Genomic DNA, 19,178 nt, shown 5'->3' on the forward strand with positions numbered 1-19,178 from the left:
GCCCTGAACACACCCCAAAGATGGAAAACCAAAGAGGGTAGCAGGTGCACAGGAGGGAGGGCAGGGAGTTTAAGAGGCTGGGCTTCCCCTCAGATAGGATGGGGTACAAATTCATCTTCCTCCACAGCTAGTGCTTCAAACTCACTTCAAATGATAATTCTTCAGGGGAGCACATTTAATCTCACAGCAATCTATTTACATCCTTCCACGCTTACTTCGCTGCTCTTTGTGCTGGTCATCTTTCTCCACTACAGGGCGAGGGCATCAGGCTCTCTCTTTTCACAGGACTGAGTCCTATAACTTTAGTATGTTTTGCAATAAGTTTGTACTCATAGATTATATGATTTTGATTACAATTTTTAATAAAATGAAGAAAGTACCTACGTTGCAAGGATGCTAGGAAGACTGGTGACAATGTATGTTTAACACTTGTCATAATGATTGGCTCACGTATGGTTCTCAAGGAAGGGAAATTACTGTTATGACCATCCTTCAACTCCAAAATTTTATGACTTAATTAGAAGCTTGGTGTACTTATAGGAAAGGCAAATTATTAGCAAATTTCCGATAGTGTCGTTGAAGATCTATATTTTTTGTTTAATAATGGTTAAACGAGATCAATAATCATGACAGAATTTTTATGGCACTTATAGAAAAATACAAGCTATGTTTAATATCTTTCATGGACTGGACTAGTAGATAGCCCTACAGTCACTATGATTTGGAAACCAAAACATGATCACAAAATCCTGACTGCAATGAGCATGAGAATCTATTTGCAAGCCCATAAAATCAACCCAAAATATCTGACACAGAGTATTCTACATTTGTAGTTTTAAATATCTTCCAATATCCATGACTCAAATATTAACACTATTTGCTATCTGTCTACTTTATATATAAAACAACTACTCATATAAAACAATTACTCTAATATGATTAATGGTTGTAATAAATATGTAATTAAAATCATATGTGATAGCAATATCACCCTCATAATAGATTTTTCAATTAAAATTTCAGCTATAAAACTTTAATTCTGATGAGACAATTTCTATAAAAATCTGCTACTCAAACGTTTAAAATAATCCTCAAGCCCCTTTCACATACTTCTATGAGTCAATATTTAGAAAACATTGAAACAAAGAAAACTACAGAATAATAATAACCCAAATATTTTCCTATAAATAATACATATAATTATGATATTAAAGTTTACTTATTAACAATTTAAATATATTTCTTAGCAACTAAGCTAATGAATATGATGATAATGCCAAATAGCCTACAACACTACGAGTGATATGTGATGATTGTTAAAAATCAAAGGACTAATCTCTCGATCCAGATTATATTCTCCTGAATGAAGTGTGATGGGCTTAGAGAAATTATTTGGTAGCCAGTCTTTCTGTTGAATGTCCCTAAATTACATTAAAGCATGTGGCATCCTAAGGAAGTGAGGAAGGCACCAAGGGAAAGGACAACATGTATGTGAGGTGCACAGCATCTTCACTGTCTTATGCTTCCAGCACATCCAGTATATATTTGCTCCCTGGGGAATTCAGCCCTGATCTACTCTTTCTACATAACGTCTGTCCACAGCATGTACTGCAATACTCATTTTTTAAAAAACAGACAAGCACGAGTAATTTCCCTAATGCCAAATATCTGAAAGAGGCAATACATTAGGATTATTTTATTTAAAAATAAAAAGGTGGAAACATAAAGTACAGAAATCTTACATCATAATCTAGTTTCTTAGGCCATAATTTGGGTCCTGTTCTGATGCAGATAGATCTCCAATGGCAGCATCCACAATAAGCACACACCCTTGAGTAGGAAGACTAATGAGACTGGGAAAACAAACTGACAGAGAAGCAGAAGGTGATGTTCAATCTGTCTCTCACTAGAATACAGACACAACATAGGAGAGATGATATATCTACAATTGTAAAGTATAACACATACTCTACTGTGAACGTGTGTGCCTCTGTCTGGAATTCATGGTATTCTACTGAATTTGTTAGATTAGCCAAACAGTTTCCCAGGAAAAATAATTGTTCATAAATAATACATTAGATTAAATTATGAAGAAGCTTTATCCTTGAAGGAAAACAAACAACAAACCACTGAATACTTTCGGGTCCCTACTTTGCGGGACATAAATTAGTGTTCAGAAACAGGTTAGATCCTAAAAATTTGTTCCTAAATTCATACGTTCAAAGGAACACTTTAAGAGTACCAATATGTACACAATTATTGCTGCTTTTTAAATCTGTAACGAGTGGATTTTAACTTTCTTCTTTCTTTCCTAAGTAAGCTTGAAACAAGACATTATTCCAAACACATCATGGGCTGTTGATCCAGATGAACAAGACTAAAATGACTTTACACAACTTATAAAGCCATCGGAAGGCGGCCAGCAAAGCTAAAGTACATTTCCTTGACCCACATCTTTCTACTTGTCAATAAAGTACATTAACCAGAAGTTTATAGGTGAGAAGATTCTGTACAGAATCTGGTAAATTTATAATCTTCAATCTAGTAAATTTATAACCTGGTAAATTGGTAAGAATTATGAACCAAAAGTCCAGATATAATATAATACAATGTACATTCAAGAAGTGGATACTGTAATGAAATACTACAGGAATTGAGAAAAATGAGAGATCATGGTGATCTGGGTTAACCTGGCAAACTTCTCTGAGGAAGTAAGGATGTTGAAGGACGGATAAGATTTTGAAGAAGAAAGAGGATAAAGAACAATAGTCCCACGGTTGGGGGAGCACCATAAATAAAAATATGGAGAAAGTCATGATCAGTAGAGGTGGGGAGAACACAGAGGTGAGGGGACTAATTGGAGCTGCCGGCTCCTGCTGAGGTCCAGTGGGACTTAGGGTGGGGAAGTGAGGCAAGCCAGCTCCCAAAGCTGCACGGTAAAGGCGTTTAGATACAATAGACACAGGAAAAGAAGAGAAGAAAACAAATGATTTAGGAAAATTAGTCTGACATTGGTTAACAACCAGCAGCAGCAGAGGCAATATCTAGAGATGGATGCCAAACATATCAGATATGCCAAAACACAGAATCTTTTTTAATATTACCACAGCAGATCATCCATTTAAACAGGAAGTATGATATAAGATAAATTTGGGTGCATTCATTTTCTTTTACACCAAGAATTTCTACTAATTTTTTTTTACTAAATTTTTACTAAAATCTGTTCCCATATATGATAGCATATTAGAATGTCCCATAAGAGATTCAAGATAGGGGAAGATTCAGCAAGGAGTTTAACAAAGAAGATGAAGGCTCAAAGATTTTACTTTACTTCAAAACAAAGGTGTTCAAAGATGTGTATGTAAACTGGCATCGTGTGCTATTGGTTTCATGGCTTTCAAAATCAACTTGTAAACAAAGAATAAGAAAAACTGCATAAAGGTTAATTTGATACTGGCCTGAAGTCACACTGGCTGAGTCCACGTTGTGGTTCTACCAACCTACAAACCGTATAACCTCAGTCAAGTTAACCTCTCTACTCATCATTTCATTTCCTTAAAATGTGAAAAGCTGAGGGTGTTAAATGAGATAAGACAGAACTCAATATTAGCGCTGTCATCAACATCGTCATCATCATCATCATTATCATCATCATGGAGGAAATATTTCTTTTAATTTGCTCCTTCCTACTGGCAATTTACTGGAAAAATTTATGCTTTAAGAGCATAAAGGGAGAAATGGTAGATCATAGTTCATAATTTCCTTTTTCTGATTCCTTTTAACTAATACTTTGTAGAAATCAAATGTCTTAGAATTGTCCTATATTAAAAAGGAACCATGAATATTATTTTTATCATAATTACATTATTTCAGAATATATCAGTAAAAAATATATTACAGACATGACCCTCTGTTGGAGTTAATCTTCTGTGATAGTTACTATTTAAAAGATGATTAAAATAAATTACTTTTTAAGGGGAAATACTGTAAATGCGGTCTTTGTATTTGTTAAAAGAATGGAAAATATTACTTTCAAAAAGCACCTTAAAATGATTAAGGAAAGCTTTCCCCTCCTATGCACGCATACATCCTAGCAGATTAAGAAATCTTGAGTAAGGCATTGTTTTCAGAAGTGAATACATTTAGTTTAATCACTAGGGGAATTTTCATTTCAATGATCAGTTGAATAACAAATAGACAACAAGAGCATAAATAGAACTATCAGAATTTAATTGCTCATTGTGCAATGTATTTAGATAGACAAACAAACTAAAAAAAGGAGACACAAAATCAGTGAAGACTTCACACCAAAGTATTGGAAGAGATTTTTCAGATGTTATAAGAGGAATACATTTTCTTCTCTAAAGTTTTAGGAGTCCCAGAACTCTGAGATTCAAAGCAGGAAAAGGAAACTGCAATTGTAGCACAAGGAAACAAGTAAGAAAATAATAAATTTTCTTCAAATTTCCAGTTGCAAACATTTTTTTGTTCCTTTCTTCTTGGCTCATCTCAAAAAACCCTATGTGTTAGACAGGGCAGGGAAAATTTTCTCATTTAGATTGCAAAACCATGTATTTTCTCAGAAGCAAATCCAGCTGGTAGGAGTTTCTTACAGAGAAGTATTCCTTGTGTCATATAATCTGTTTATGAATTATCAGAAACTTTCAGATAGTTTTGAAGAAATTAAATGTGATAAAAGTACTTCATATAGTCTGCTGATGTTTAAAGGTTTTATAAAACATGCTTACAGCATGGGTTATTTTACCTGTTAACATGATCTAATGATTTAATACATCCAGCTTCTTTGAAGACAAAGAAAAGAAGAAGGAATGAAAGGAGGAAGGAAGGGAAGAGGTAGGAAAGGAAGGATGGAGGAAGGGAGGCGGGGAGAGAAACCTCTATTTATTTGGCCTAATACAAACATGAACTAAGTTGCAAGCTCCTGAATCCAGATGTGGAAGTAAAATGGAAACATTTTCTAACACTGTGCAACTGCAACAACAAGTTTACAGCTTACACGGCACATTTGCATACATGAGCCCACTTAATTCTCCCAACAACTTTAGAGGATAAATATTATTTTCACCTCAAAGGTAAGGGTTTGATCTAAAGCCATGTATTTTATAGGTGGTAGAGCAAGGGCACAAATTTCAGAATTTGCCTCTATTTTCAGATTGTTTCCACTTCATGATCACAGTAACTGTATGATCTTTTTTTTTTTTTTTTTTTTGAATTGAAGGGGTAAGGGGGTTCTCCTTATCATATATAAACTCTGGTCATTATCACACTATCAGAGTCCCAAATTGTATGTGTGTTGGTGTATTATGATGTCAGATACAATATAACCTTAAATTCATGCCCTCTAGGAGCCAGGTACATGTACTGTTGACAACTTGAAAAGCTAAAGAATATTGGCACAATTTATGAGCAAAAATAAGAAACTGAACTTGAGATTTCTTTCTCCATCAAAAATTAAGTGATGATATGCTATTGCCCAAATACACTCACGTTTGGTTCTTACATGCATTAAATGCACAGCCCTGGCCGTACCAGTGACTGGGGTTGGAAGCAGAAGTGCTGCAATTTATGGAACACTTCTTTTATGGCAGGCATTTGACTCTAGAATACGCATACATTGTATCATTTAATCCCATCAACAATTGGCCAGGATAGGAATAATTACCTCTGTTTGAAATGTAAGGAAAATTAAAGGTTGGTTAACTTGCCCTAAGTCACACAGCTAGTTAATGCATTGCCAGTACCGAAACTGAAGTCTGCCTGCCTCCAAAGCCAGTGTCCTTAGCCCCTCTTCAAAGATGTCTTCAATCTTGTTCCGCCATTGAACCTTACATTTAAGAGCACATGTGAATGTCGTCGCTTCTCAGACAAAACTGTTTTTCCCTCTTAAGTGGAAATTCCCTTGAAAGAAAAGGTAGACTCGAAAAAAATTCATCCTCAGAATTCTTCTTCTATAAAGATCAAGATACTAAAGATTTCCTTCTATATGTATTTTCCTCAGCTGTGTGTGTTTTGATTAATTATTTCTGAAGCAGTAGTCACTTCTGTTGGAAATATTGACGAAAAAGAGAATATAAGATTTGTTTGAGTTAAAGGGAGTGTAGAGAAAACCTAAGCTGAAGCAATGAAAACTTAGATCTGAGATTTTCCCTCCAGAATGCATAGAAGGGAGGGAGCTGAGTTATGTTTTAGAAGGGCTGACGGTAGGTGCTTGGGCATGAAGTTATCATGGCATAACTAAGTCTTAATAATCCTGGGTACTGAGGAGGGAATTTGAGATATACATACTCAGCTGTGCCCACTAGGTTATATAAAGGTTACTAAAAGTGCTTTGCACAGCAAGCATCCAAGTTACTCAGTGTATTTGGGATCATAGTGGCACCCTAGAGACAAGAGTTAATATCCCTGAGTCATAAAACCAGAAAGACGTTGAATATTTGAATGGAGCAAAAATTACAGTGTTAAAATGCTTCTTAGTATGCAACAATGCAAAAGGAATTTACCAGAATGTAGTTGGAAGTGAAACAAGGACGATGGTATGGGGAATGAGGGCAGGCAGGAAAGTCAAAATTTCTTGTTAGCAAAGGATCTAGAAGTAGAAGCTAATTGTATAGTATCAATTATTTCTAACTTAAGACATAACATATAGCATGGTTATAGTCTTAATATGCAATCTTCAGGGCAGGCCCTGTGGCCAAGCCGTTAAGTTCGCGAGCTCCCCTTCAGTGGCCCAGGGTTTCGCCGGTTCGGATCCTGGGTGCGGACATGGCACCGCTCATCAAGCCATGCTGAGGCAGTGTCCCACACAGCACAACCAGAGGCATTCACAACTAGAATATACAACTATGTACTCAGCGGCTTTGGGGAGAGGAAGAAAAAAATAAAAGATTGGCAACAGATGTCAGCTCAGGTGCCAATCTTTAAAAAAAAAAATGCAATTTTCACTCCTTTGCTTTTGTAAATGAAAAAACATTATTTATGATGGCTTTCGTAATCAGACCCCCCACTGTTATTCCTTACACATTATTAAGTTAACCAATTACAAATAGTCACATAGCAATTATCAGGACTAACTCCAGTCAGGTTGAGAAGGCCGACTTAATTGTCTAACGGGCACTGGGAGAAGGTTAACTATACTTTAGGGAGAATAAAGAGTCATTGAGTTGAGCTTTGCGCAGAAAGTCATACTTTTCTAAAGAGTCAAGAAAACACCATGAGAGAGGAAGAATCTCACAAGTTACTTGTTAGCCATAGAGTCATCTTCTTACATAATTTTAAATCCTGAGAAAGGATCAGAGAAGGAAATGTTATAAACTCAAGCTGAGAACATACTAGAAAGTATTCAAATAATACTAAAAGTGATCAACTGATATTTGACAAGGAAGCCAAGAATACTCAATGGGGAAAAGATAGTTTCTTCGATAAATGGTGGTGGGAAAACTGATTATTTATATGCAACAGAAGGAAATGATTCCAATATTATACCACTCACAAACATTAACTCGAAATAGATTAAAGACTTAAATGTAAGACCTGAACTGTAAACTTCTACAGGAAAACATAGGGGAAAGCTCTTTGACGTTGGTCTTAGCAATAATTTTTTGGATATGACACCAAAAGCACAGGCAAAAAAAGCAAAAATAAACAATTGGGACTACATCAAACTAAATAACTTCCATACAGCAAAAAAAAAAAAAAAAAATCAACAGAATGAAAAGGCAATCTATGAAATGGGAGAAAATATTTGCAAGTCATATAACTGATAAAGAGTTAACATCCAGGGGCTGGCCCCGTGGCCGAGTGGTTAAGTTCGCGCGCTCCGCTGCAGGCGGCCCAGTGTTTCGTTAGTTCGAATCCTGGGCGCGGACATGGCACTGCTCATCAGACCACGCTGAGGCAGCATCCCACATGCCACAACTAGAGGAACCCACAACGAAGAATACACAACTATGTACCGGGGGGGCTTTGGGGAGAAAAAGGAAAAAATAAAATCTTTAAAAAAAAAAAAAAAAAAAAAAGAGTTAACATCCAGACTACATAAAGAATTCATACAACTCAATAGCAAAAACCCCACAATAATCTGATTAAAAAATGGGCAAAGGACTTGGATACTTTTCCAAAGAAGACATACAAATGACCAACAGGTACATGAAAAGGTGTTCAACATCACTGACCATCAAAATCACAGTGAGGTATCACCTCAAACCTGTTAAGATGTCTATTATCAAAAAGACAAGAGATTAAGCATTGTCAAGGATGTGGAGAAAAGGGAACACTTGTGCCCTGTTGGTGGAAGTGTAAATTGGTACAGCCACTGTGGAAAATAATATGGAGAATCCTCAAAAACATTAAAAGTAGAACTACCATATGGTCCAGCAATCCTGCTTCTGGGTATATATCTGAAGGAAATGAAATCACTATCTTGAAGAGATATCTCTTCATTGTAGCATTATTCACAATAGCCAAGACATGGAAACAACCTAAGCATCCATTGATGGATGAATGGATAAAGAAAATGTGGTATACACGCACACACAGACACACACACATACATACACACAAACACAGAGTAATATTATTCAGCCATAAAAAAGAAGGAAATCCAGCCATTTGGGACAACATGGATGGACCCTGAAGGCATTATGCTAAGTGAAATAAGTCAGACAGAGAAAGACAAATACCATACAAGCTCACTTACGTGTGAAATCTAAAAAAAATCGAATTCATAGAAACATAGAATAGAATGGTGGTTGCTGGAAGGCGAAGGTAGGAAGAAGGTATTCAAAGGGTACAAACTTCCAGTTACAATAGGAATAACTTCTGGGGATCTAATGTACGGTATGGTGACTATAGTTAACAATACTGTACTATGTACTCGAAAGTTGTTAACAGAGTAAATCATAAATGTTCTCACCAAAAGGAAAAAAAGGCAACTATTTGAGGTGAAGGATGTGTTAACAAACCTTATTGTGGTAATCATTTCACCTTATATACATTTATCAAATCATCACATTGTACACCTTAAACTTACACAATGTTATTCGTCAATTATATCTCAATAAAGCTTAAAAAATGACTAAAAGATAAATAGAAGTGACAAACTGCAAATGAAGAACATGACAATTCTCTTCCTTATCCTGAACAGACAAGAAAGAAATCAAAGAGGACATAAACTACTGGATATATTCTCATAAGTATTCCGTTAAATTGTGAAAATCATGGAATTTCTTGATTTTCCTGACCGAAATTTTTACCTGTATTAGAGAAAGGCTAAATGAGGAGAACTGCTGGTCTCAACGTAATTTGGATCAACAAGCAAGAAGCAATTTGTGACAGAAATGTTACGAGAATCTTAAGAACAAGTAATCATATATACAATCTTAAATTTTTAAATTAGAAAAAGAAACTCAGATGCCCTACGTGGTAGGAAACCTTACGTACAAAAACAAAAGAACAGAGGCTGTGAATGATTCCATAAAAAGAACTCAAGAGAGATAGGAAGTACGATTTCTACTACACAAGGTGATGTAAAACTAAAAACAGGGTGCATTTAAATGGAAACACATAAGGGCTAGTGAGCATTTTTCTCTTTTTTTAAGATTGGCACCTGAGCTAAAAACTGTTGCCAATCTTCTTTTTTTTTTTTTCTTTTTCCCCAAATCCCCCCAGGACATAGCTGTATATGTTTTAGTTGTGGGTCCTTCTAGTTGTGGCATGTGGGACACTGTCTCAACATGGCCTGACGAGCGGTGCCATGTCCGTGCCCAGGATCCAAACCGACGAAACCCTGGGCCGCCGAAGCCGAGCACACAAACTTAACCACTCGGCCACAGGGCTGGCTCCAAGTGAGCATATTTTTAAAGAAAGATAGAAAGGACACATAATCAAGAAAAAATAGACTGATACAAAACTTTAGTGATAGCCCCAAGAAATATAAGCTCAGACTGAACTGAGCTTTTAGAAAATTGCGACAGAAAGCAAATGGAGGCTTAAAAGCTACTTCTGGGGTAAAAACATTGCTCAGGGCAAGATGGCAAAATATTAATATAGGGCAAGGAAAAGTCTGAATTTTAAAAATTCTATTTTCTTTTTGTATTTCTCCACCAAAATGAAAGAGCATAAGATAATAAATAACACTATGAAGCATTTTTTTCTCCCTAATCAAACTGATAGAAAAACAATAACAAAGTAACTAACCATTGCAAATGAATTCAAGTCTCCAAGAGTCTGGCCAGACCTTGCAAATAAAAGAAAAATAAATAAATGAATAAATGAGTCAATGAACGAATAAATAAGTAAAAATTAGTAACATTCAATAATTCATGGAGACTATGAGAAATGCAGGGACATATTAATAGACAAAGGATACTTACAAACTGCTAATTTTGGGATAGATGCCCAGTAGACTTTACAAATAAATAATTCACCAGATATTTTGCAGGTAATTATTTTTTAAAACCACAAATACTAAAATCCATAAGGAATCACCAAAATCAAGTAACAAACCTCCTTACTTTACACTATTTTTAGACTAGTAGAGCAGGCTTATAGTGTTGATATAAGAACGTCTTGATTGCAACAAAGCATTTGACATATTTTCTTCCTGTGTTCATTAAGGATGAACGCAGACCGAATAGCTCACTTTTCAATGAAATTTTAGCAAATGTATGCAAATAATTCTGGTTAATATTTCCATTTCATCTTAATGGATAGCCCTTTTCTGATTAGGGGAAAGCTATGAAAGACAGATTAGTTACTGGATTTCAGGAGGTCAGATTCATCCTGACATCTTATAATAATGAGCAGAAACCAACACAAAGTAAATAGTTCATGGATAGATGTAAAGCTCTGCATTTGATTTTAAGAATGCAAGCACAATTATAGTACGAGCAAAATCTGGCCTGAGTATAACTTACATATAAAACAAAGACATGGAGAGTGTTCTTCTTTTAACCATAAACTACATGTAAACCAACAGGGTAATACAGCTTTCTGTTTAGTGATAGCAGCAGTATTACAAACATTTCTAGAACCAAAAAAGTTCCACTGTTCACTCTTCTTGGTTATTGTGACACTACATATGGAGCATTGCATTCAGTGGTAAGTAGACATTCTAAGAAGGAATTGCTTAAGCTTAGAAATAAGAAACCAGAAGGGTAAGGGGCATACATACCATATGACATGAGGAAGCTGTCCTGTTAAGTGAAGAAATGGGAAGTTTAAGTGGGTATATAGTATCTATGTCCAAAGCAGTTTTCTTAATTGCTTAGAAGACACAATACGGATAGATAGTTAGACATTACAAGGTATGTTTTGTCTAAAAACAAAGAATAATATTCTAATAAGAACTATCTCACGATAGAATAGACTTTTCTCTCTAAAACTGAATTTCCTTTCACTATGACATAATTTCTCAAAACAGAAGTCAACTAGTGTTATATAAAGTATTTTAGTCTGATAAATTTTATAAAACATTTATTACAGAGAATTTCAGAATATTTATTGTGAATATATCATTCTCTCCTTCAAGAGCAGAAGATTGTATGCAGAGTTCCCCACACTATGAAACTCTTTTTTCAAGACACTTTTCTCAGGACTATTAACTTATGAATACAGTTTGGGAAACACAGCAAGGGGTTTTATGGAAAAGATGCTTTGAGTAGGAGCTTGTAATAGATTCTGAAATTATTTCCAATTATAATATTTTTATTATTCTATTTTTAATAGGTAGCCAAGATCATAAATCAGGAGGCATCAAGATACTCAAATTTGCATAACAGAATTTACAGCACAGCTAGTATCAGAGTTTAAGAACTCTAAAATAGCCAGACATGATAGTTAGTGATAAACACATGAGATAAAACACAAAAATCAGCCACAATTTACATCCATTGATTGCTCACTCTATACCAAGCACTTTACTAATTATTATATATATATTTTCTCACTTAATATTCAAAGCAATTCCTATTAGCCCCATTAGACAGATGAGCAAACTGAAGCTTAAAAAAATCAAATAACTTGCTCAAGGTACAGCTAACAAGTGATGGAGATGGATTGAAAACATAACTCTAACTACTGTACTCCTGCTTATTTAGATCTTCAGGCTTCCTGTTTCCTCACCAAGGAATGTCAAGAAGGAATTTAGTGGAACACCTGTTTAGAAAAACCCTGTGCCTCAACAACTTCAATTTGGAGAAAGAAGTAATGTGATGGCCTCAGGCAATACTCCACTCCTTCCCATGAGCGGCCATGGTAATCAGAATGAAGGAGACTGAAGGACAGAAGAGGAAGGAACAGTGGAGCCAATCAGTGAGGTTAAACACATCAAGAAGAGGCTGCAATCACGGGGTAGGTTGAGGCCTAAGGAAAGGACAAAGTAGAAAGTGCTAGAGGATATCCACTGGCAATCAAGTAGCAGTGAATGAGATGAGGTTCCTGGAAACAACCCCTTGAAATCTTTAAAGCAGATGACAGGATCATGTCATTGATGTGAGATCTTTCTCAATCCTCTGACCATCACTTCACCCTACAGGGCGATTTTTTTCCAAAATAAAGAGCCAGAAAACTGGTAATTTCCTAAATGTTCATGCCTATAACAACTTGCATCAAAATAAAATGAGACCAAGTTTTTTCATATGAATTTTTCTTACTTGTACTTAAAAGGGCAAGAAAAAGAAAATATACACAGTATATAAACATTTACAATTATATAATACAAAAATGATTTTAAATATATAATAATCTCATTTAACATTTTCGTCAAGGACAAAAATGCTCTTTTGAGATTTCTATGCTTAAAATTGAACATACAACTATTACTGATTGCTTATTAACTTCTCTTTGTACTATTTTTGAAAAATTTATAAAGTAAGTAGAATACAATTGGAATTGTAAAATAATTTTAAATGAAACATTTTAGGTATTGGCAAAAATAAATTGACTGTTACTTGCATAAGCAAAGTACTGAGTGACAGTTTCATGCTATGCAAAATCAATCCTATTTACAGGTGTTTTAAATAATGCTTTTCAAATGATATATATTGGATAGCTGGATAATAGTCAGTGCTCCTCATGACACTAGAAATATTAAAGGTACACATATCCCGAGAAGCAAAATAATTGCCTCTATTTACTACTTGAAACTATACACCTACAATGTCAGTTGCTTTATGCTGTCTAATGATTCTGATTTAGGTTTGATTAAAGAGGGTTGGAAGTTATGATTTTGATGAAAATTATTGCTTGCCTAAAATGGTATGTCAAAAGTTAATTTATAACTGTCTCTTAGAAAAGAGCTTTCATTATTCTTGTGAGTATTATCAATGGCTGCTAAGATCCTATACTCTTAAAGAGATTAAGATCATGGACCCCAGAGCCATAGTCCATCAGTTTAAAGTTCTGTGCCTCCATCATAATAGCTGAACTGATGTCGCTATATAGTTGAGCAAACTTGGGAAAGTTACTTTAGTTTCCTTATCAATAAAATGTAGATAAATAGAAACGACCACATTTGGTTAGAGGAGGACTACACGAGTTGATAATTTTAAAGTCCCAAAAAGCACGAGCCTTGACAGATCTCCATAAAGGCTAAATTTGTCTTCTGAATTCTTGCACAGAATAGAAGAGAATCTTACATTAATCCATTGATTTTTTAAAATATATATAAACAGAGATTGACAGCAAATAGGCACATGGGATCTTTTGCAGATGTTAGAAATGTTCAAAAACTAGATTATGGTGATGGTTGCACAACTCAGTAAATTTACTAAAAGCATTGATTATACCCATAAGACAGGTCAGTTCTATCAATATACCTCACATGAAACTACCTATATAAATTACACCCCAATGAACCTACTTCAATATATAAATATATATGAAATTAGGGAAAGGGTATGTGTATGTATATACATGATATGTGTATGCATATATATCAGATATATATATATATGTGGTAGAAATAAACATAGAAATATGTTGCTTTTGATATGACAAAGTCAACATTAGAAACAGATCGATATTAAATTTATAAAGACATCATTCAGAGCAGTTACTTGTCACACATTTGTTGAGTACCTACGATGTGCTAAGCATTGAGGGATACAGAAATAAACAGGATGCCTTTCACTGCCTTTGAGGAGCTCTTGGCCTAAGGCAGGGGAAGGCAAACTCAGATCACAGGTCAGATTCAACCCGCTGTTCTTGCACTGTCTATGAACTGAAAATGATTTTACCATTGTAAATGGTTGAAAAAAATTAAAGAATAATATTTTGTGACAGATGAAAATGACATGAAATTCAAATTTAATTGTCGATAAATGAATTTTTATTGGAACACAGCCACACTCCTCATTTGTGTATTGTCTACGGCTGCTTTCAAGCTACAATGATAGAGTTCAGTAGTTGCAACAGAGACATTACGCCCAACGTACCCTAAAATATTTACCATCTCATCCTGTAAAGAAAATGTCTGCCAACTCTTGGTCTAAAAATGAGGTTATAGAGAGAAATAATTTGTCGTTAGTCTTACTGGCTTCAGTCTTTGCCATTGAGAACCTTTCTGAAATCCATTGGTCTGAGTCTCTGCCTAGTATAGCAAATATGACCATATTTGCGTCAGCCACTGTGACTCTTTGAGGCTTCAGTATTTAAATTTGAATAGCCCATTCTCAGTACTGAACAGGCCTATAACTATGAAAACGACTACTGAGTAAACACCCAAAGACTATAATTACTATATTTTATATCTTGAACTGTTACAACAATTTTCCTTTAAAGATAAATCCTTGATTTTTTGTTTAAAAAAAAAGACCTAGAAGACAGCCATTCAAGTTACTATTAATCAACCTTTTTAAGAAAAATAAAAAAAATCTTATTATGAAAGTAGCCTTATGTTTTACCAAAGATACATGCATAAATCTGGGAAAAAACCTGGCAGTCTTAAAGAAGAATTGCATTTGATAAATCTACACAAATTACTTAATATGTAAATTCAATGCAGTCAATCAACAAAGGGACAGCAGATTAAATATTTTCAAAACCCTATCTTGATATTCTTGTCTACTGATATAAGGTGGAAGCTCATACTTAAAATATATGTATCTTTAAATAAAAATTATATTTTACATAAAATGCACCAAAATTCAAACTGACTAACTCATAGAAAGTACCCTAGTGACATTAATTTCCATGCATCTTTCCTCTGGCTCCTTTTTTTTCAATTAATTTATTCATTTAGTAGTAAAATTTCATTTGGTTCTAATATAGAATGTATCTAATCATCCACATTCCAGTAAACTTCATGGAAAGCCTGGCAAGGAGTAGAGAGGAAGGCATTTCCACAGACTTACAAGTGTGAGGCTAAAGTAAATCAGATTTCATCATTTTGTGTTTTTGTTTTCCATTATACATATACACAATTAAGCATGCTCTTGATTTTTTTATTAATTTCAAAGTACATTGTGATACTTATGAAAATTCATGATTTGAAATGCTTCTTACAATTAGCCCAAGATACCCGGAACTGTATCTTCACTTTTGTAAAATGAGTTCTTAATTTAAAATGGTATTCATATTATAATTTAAGATTGCTTAATTTTGAAAAGGCAGCTGTAGAATTCAGGCTATTCATTCATTATATTCAATTTTAACAGTATTAGTAAAAAATAAAATACAGTTAAAAGGATGTAGAAAAATTCTGAACGAGACTGCTCAGTATGAATTGCCAAACAACTGTAATTGTCCTCCTAGATAGAACAATAAATACCCAAGTTAACTGCCAGAATATTCAATTCTGTAAATACTCTTTTTTCATTCTTTCACAAAGAAAGTTTTGATTTGCCAAAATATATCCAAGACACTGATAGATATACTGGAGTGGGAAAAGGAGTACATTTTGGAAGAACATAACCACATTTTTATTGAAATATAATTGACATACCATATCCTATGAGTTTCAGGTGCACATCATAGTGATTCAATATTTATATACATTATGAAATTATTACCAGATGTAACTATTTTAGGAATTCCTTAAGATCCCCTGCTCAAATTCCCCCCAAGACTCCATTTATTTAGAATTTTTCCTCTTCAAAGGGTTAAATCCATGAGAAGATTCATCTTATTCACATCTTTGTTTCTATTGCTTTATTTCCATTGCAATTAAATATCAGCCATATTGGCAAAATGACCTCTCTATTAAGAAGAATTAGCAAAGAAGTAAATATAAACTCCTAGCATTTTAAGTGGGAGAAAGAGCACTCCAGTTGTAGCCTTGGAAGAGACAAGGGACACAAAGAACCATGAGTTGGAGGATGGTACCCAGAGACAAGAAAAGGAACAAGGCACAAAAGGACAGTCAAGAAGACCACCTGTCTATGAAAGTCTCAGAAGGCAGTGGTCACAGTAACTGTCCTCCACGCCACATAAACTTTACATATTCCTTAAAAGAGACTGTGTGCCAGGCAGGCACTGGACCAACGACATCCTAATCACAAAATAACATTATGATGAGGCGATTATTACTATCCCCATTATAGAAATGATACAACCAAGGCCCAGAAATATTCAGAAACTTTCCCTGGTGGTCACACTACATAACGGATAGTGCTAGGATTCCAATCCTAGTAAGCTAGCATAGTAGTTAAGAGTGTGGCCTCTGCATTGGGTTTGAATCTTGACTCAGCTACTTCTACTGTGTGACCTGTGAATTTTGGTGCATTTTATGTAAAATATAATTTTTATTTAAAGGTACATATATTTTAAGTATGAGCTTCTACTTTATATCAGTAGACAAGAATATCAAGATAGAGTTATGAAAATATTTAATCTGTTGTCCCTTTGTTGATTGACTGCATTGAATTTACATATTAAGTAATTTGTGTAGATTTATCAAATATGATTCTCCTTTGAGACTGCCAGGTTTTTTCCCAGATTTACGCATGCATCTTTGGTAGAACATAAGGCCACTTGCATAATAAGATGTTTTTTATCTTTATTAAAAAAGTTGATTAATAGTAACTTGAATGGCTGTCTTCTAGGTCTTTTCTTTAAAACAAAAAATCAAGGATTTATCTTTAAAGGAAAATTCTTGTAACAATTCAAGATATAAAATATAGTCATTATAGTCTTTGGGTTACTTAACCTTCTGTACCTCAGTTTCCTCAGGAGTAAAATGAGAATAATAATAGGTAATATTTGTAAAGTGTTCAGAATAATGCCTGGCACTTAGTAAGTTCTACATAAATGTTTGATTAAAACTTAAAAAAAAAGAGATGAAAGGAAGCAAATATGAGACTATATAGCCTATGTTCTTAGCCAGTACCGTAGACCACACTGCCACTCTCACCCTACTTTGGATACTGGTCCATGCTGTCAATGTCTGGTGTTAGCACATATTCAAAGTATTTATTGCCAAGCTCTACTTTGAAACATGAAAGTGTGACAAACAGGCCAAGAAAAGTGTTTCAAATAGCTTTACCTGACTGGGTTTTTTTAATAAGTATTTATCAACTGTGCAGTATATATATACGCTAATACTATTTGGGTTAAATAATGATTATAAAAGGAAAAAAAGAGGTGGTATTAGAGTTTCACTGATAATAAATTGACTTTGCATAATTACATTAATCTACACTTAAAGAAAAATATAGAAATCATAAAATTGCAAACCAATGGAAAGAAAGAAATATACCCTACTTTAAATCTCAGATTTTAAAACAAAAAACTGAAGTAAAAAAAAAATAAAAATAGAATAGAAATTAATAGGAAAGATCGTGAAAAAAATTCATGGTCCTTCATGAGCAGGGCTTACAAAAGGAAATGAAAACGCATGTGTTGACATGCCATCAAAACCCAAAAATGTGGAGAAACATCAACTCATCACAGACACATTGACTTTATAAACACCAGTGTTAATCCAGATATAAATATAAAGCCTGGAGAAAAAAGTATGCAACTGATGACAAGCAACAGCTATCATAACTCAAAGAATGGAAATTAAGGCAAACGTCATGCAGGGAAGGGATCTAAAATCTGAAAATCCAAATCATCACTTTTCATAGGATCATAATAGGAGAGGACTGAGTTTGCATGGAACAGAAGGGTCACATTAGAGGAATCCTTTAGTCATCTCCCTAACAATATTTAGGAAGCAAGGAAGAAAAGATAAAGATTGGAAAAGGAACAGTAGTTAAAGAGAAAATGGAGGGGAAAAGCATGAGGCAGGAGGAATAGAGTAAGCATTCTATAGGCAGAGTAGTTTTCATTTAGTTAGAGCTGAAAAGATTGAAATTAAAGCCATCAAACGAAAATCTGAAGGACTGATTTCTCACTTTAATAACTTGTTTAGGAAATGAAGATTAGCATCTGGAGTAGCATGACTAACCACACTGGTAATAAAAATCTTATGTTTCATGTTTGTAAATTAGAAAATGAAATGTCTTAATCAAGCTGGAAAAAGTGTGGAAGTATAAATTTATTCTCAAGAAATTTCTCTACTCATTGACTTGAATAAACTTTGACTACGTAACTGTCATTGACACTGATATTAGTCAGCTTCAAAAATGTTCAATGAAGCAGCTGGCCTGATGGCGTAGTGATTAAGTTAGTGCGTTATGCTTCCAAGGCCCAGGGTTCGCAGGTTCGGATCCCAGGCGCAGATCAAATCACTGCTTATCAAGCCACGCTGAGGCAGGCATCCCACATATAAAATAGAGGAAGATGGGCACAGATGTTAGCTCAGGGCCAATCTTCTTCAGCAAAAAGAGGAGGATTGGTGGTGGATGTTAGCTCAGGGCTAATCTTTCTCAAAAAAAAAAAAATGTTCAATGAATAAGAACACAGCATTTTTCACAACATCCTAAGCATCAGTTCTCAAAATTTGGTTCATTCCTGTATATTTGGATCTATGTACACATACATGCCAATTAGGTTGCTCGTCAAGTCAAAATTGCAATTAACCTCTCATTAAAGTTATAGCAATCTTCTACTTTGAAAGTTATCGAGACAGATACATTAAAATAGACATACAGCTTTTGAGATCCAGATTGACAAAGAGCAATTTGTCACATTATCCTGAAGAACGCTCTAGTGACCACCTACGTCAGACTTCCATGTGATATCTATAAAGATGTTCAAATTTCTAGGGCCCAGGTTGG

General features: G+C 34.6%; 1 protein-coding gene across 4 annotated transcripts in view; it reads right to left on the reverse strand.

The window, feature by feature from the left end:
• The window catches only part of LINGO2 (leucine rich repeat and Ig domain containing 2), a 1,114,992-nt gene that overhangs the window by 982,928 nt on the left and 112,886 nt on the right, over positions 1-19,178 (reverse strand). The gene's annotated exons all lie outside the window — the stretch shown is intronic.

This window comes from Equus asinus, chromosome 23, assembly GCF_041296235.1.
Source record: "Equus asinus isolate D_3611 breed Donkey chromosome 23, EquAss-T2T_v2, whole genome shotgun sequence".
Classification (NCBI taxonomy): domain Eukaryota; kingdom Metazoa; phylum Chordata; class Mammalia; order Perissodactyla; family Equidae; genus Equus; species Equus asinus.